Here is a 3,422-nt window from a genome sequence, read left to right on the forward strand (position 1 = left end):
ATTGAGGTGTTTAGCGTAAATTTGTTGTTGTTGAAATCTTTAAAATCAATTAATCATTTTGTTATTAAACGGTGATTCCAAACAGGTTGTTCATTTCCAAGCATGCATCATTAAAAACTAATCACTTTTAAAACGTTATAAATTTTCCAAAATCTCATTTATTGTGAAAACGTCGTGTCTTTGAAAACGGTTACGTTTTGAAAACCCGTCTTATTCTACAACTATAAGTTTATATCAAACTAAATAATTAAAAACCCCAATTTAAAGTTTATAACTTTAAAGAGGTCTTTTTACATAAAAATACCCAAATTCAATTACTAATAAATCAAAAGCTAAAAACGAAAGCTGATGAGGTTGTGTGGCCTCTCTGAGCGCCTCACAGCTCCGAACTGTCTAACACGGGGGATTACCTGAAAGGTTAAAAATGGGGTGAGTTTACAAAAACTCATTGTGTAATCCCCTAATTAAAGAAACAGCCAGTATACAAAAACATAATCAGTCTAGGCCTAAGCCCTTCAATAGTAACAGTACAGTGTGGGCCTTAGCCCAACACAGAATCAGTGTGGGCCTTAGCCCAATACAGAATCAGTGTGGACCTTAGCCCAATATAGTAACAATGTGGCAAATGGGCCTTAGCCCCCATCAGCCTCATTTGGGCCTGAGCCCATATCAAATGGCACATATCACATATATTTGGGCCTAAGCCCATCTCAATATCAGAATCAGTATATGCAATGCATAAATACCCATACCAACCCAACACACAGCCATCAGTAGCAGTAATATGATTGGCACACAACCATCAATAATAGTAGTATGATCGGTACAAAGCCATCAGTAATAGTAATATGATCGACACACAACCATCAATAATGGTAATATGATCGGCACACAACTATCAGTAATGGTAATATGATCGGCACACAACCATCAGTAATGGTAATATGATCGACACAAAGCTATCAATTGCATTGCAGCAAAGCTTCCAGCAACAGTATCACAGCAAAGCTGCCAGTACACTACTTCTTCCATAACAAAATCCCAACCCCATGTAGTTTGTCGTGTATGCAGAATGCCATGCACGGAATCAGTCATACAAATCATAGACAAACCAGTCATTTAAATCACAGACAAATCAGTCATTTACACATCGGACAAATCAATCATTTACATCACAGGCAAATCAATCATTTAACCCCGAGGGGCAAAATAGTCGTTTTACCCTACAAGGGCATTACAGTCATTTTACCCTACAAGAGCATTAAGGTTATTTTACCCTACAGGGGCATTACGGTCATTTTATCCTACAAGGGCATTACGGTTATTTTACCCTATAGGGGCATTACAGTCATTTTACCCTACAAGAGCATTACAACCATTTTACCCTACAGGGACGTTACGATCATTTTACCCTACAGGGGCATTACGGTCATTTCACTCTATAGGAGCATTACGGTCATTTTACCCTATAGGGGCGTTACGGTCATTTTATCCTATAGGAGCATTACGGTCATTTTACCCTACAGGAGCATTACAGTCATTTTACCCTACCGGGGCGTTACGGTCATTTTACCCATTGAGGCTATTTCGGACATTTTACCCATTGGAGGTATTTCGATCATTTTACCCTTCAAGTGTATTATAGTAATTTACCCTTCGAGGGTATTTCAGTAAGTTTACCCTTCGAGGGTATTTTAGTAATTTTACAAACTTTCTGAAGGCATACAATTGCCTCGAGCGACACAAATAACCTAAATGGTCAAAACGGTGCAAATGGGCCCAAGGCTCATATTCGGTCCAAGTGGGCCTACACGCTCGTGTGGCCCAATTAGCCCAAATTCAGTCACGACTATGTGAACTACATAGCCCAGTCCAGTATTTGCCACCAATAGTGGATTTGATCTGTGTGGGGCACACAAGCCCATTGAGCCCACACGGCCTATTTCGGCCCATGTGGCCCAAGCCCATGCAAATGCTCATAGAGGCCTCTACAGTCTATTGCCAATGATTCACAGGTCTGGCTTTCCACAGGAGCGATCGCACACTCGTGTGGTCCCAAACGCTGTATTTCGTCTTTTGCCGTTCTATAGTTACAGTGGGGAGTTTACACACCTGATGCGATTTGCAGATTACCTTGAAAACCTCGCCGATATCCCCCATTCAGAACAAGGGACAAATGAGATTATATATAGCTCTCCACAACAACAACCTCTCCAAATCCCAATATTCTCTCCTCCAATCTCTCCAAATATCCTTCATTGATATCCTCCACAACAACCTCCAAGACCCATTCAAAATCTCACCCAATAGAGTTCGAAACCACCTCAAACTTCTGCCGCCTCATGCTAGCAAAATAAATATCCTTTTTGCTTGCAATGGGGTTTGAACCCAAGCCCCCCTCAATAGCTCAACACGCCACTTGCCTCCTTGTCACGAGCTCTTTTGTGTCACATTTTGTCTTCAATTAAGTAAAAGGTCTAAAGGCCAAAGTCTAGGTTCCTTTAAAAGAAAAACCAAAATAAATTACAAGAGTCAAGACTTGAACCTAAGCTCCTTTGCAACCTTAATGAGGCCACAACCACTAGACCACATGCTTCCTTATGAAAATTTTCTAACGCAATAATTTAAAAGGCCTACATCCAAGTATCTAGGGTTTTATCCAATTAAAACCAAAATTTTTGCTAAAGCCCATGTTTGAACCCAAGACTTTTCCAACTCCTCTCAGGACCCTTAACCACTAAAGCAGACATACTTTTGTACACAATTTCCAAACCGTTCCCTTGTTCAAGTCCTAATACTTCTAGGCCCAAATTCCAAGGCGTTACAATCCAAACTAGTTAGATTCCATACACTGTATTGATGCGAACCGTACCTACAATCGTTCTTTACCTTTACGGATGATTTGGGGTGTTTGAGTCAGCACCTAATTCAATAATATACTGGAAAACCAGTTTCTAATATTGATTAAAATCCCTCACTTAATCAATAAATAACCTTTACCCAACAACCATGTTGAAATAACAAACTAGTTATCCTTAATTGCACTTACGCTTCATGGTTTGTGGGATCTGATTGGCTAATTGATCTAGAACGTCTCTACCTAATTAACATGTGATTAAAGGCTGATTAGGAGGGTTCAAGAACACAATTTAATTCTATAAAAATATGGGCAAGACCCAATAAACAAAACAACCCCCTTTCTTGTACATAGGCGCATGCACCACCACCTATGGTGGCCAAAATTGGGGCTAAATTTTAAAACAGTTTGAGATCTCATTAAAATGTGGAAAAATACCTTGCAAATCATTTAAATCCCCCAAATTCCAGATCTAGAGATTTTTTTTTAATTGACAAGATTAATTAAGTAATTTAAGAGAAAATAGACCTTACCCAAGCTGGACGAGAGAAACGACAATGACACT

Source organism: Gossypium raimondii, chromosome 5, assembly GCF_025698545.1.
Source record: "Gossypium raimondii isolate GPD5lz chromosome 5, ASM2569854v1, whole genome shotgun sequence".
In the NCBI taxonomy this organism is placed as follows: domain Eukaryota; kingdom Viridiplantae; phylum Streptophyta; class Magnoliopsida; order Malvales; family Malvaceae; genus Gossypium; species Gossypium raimondii.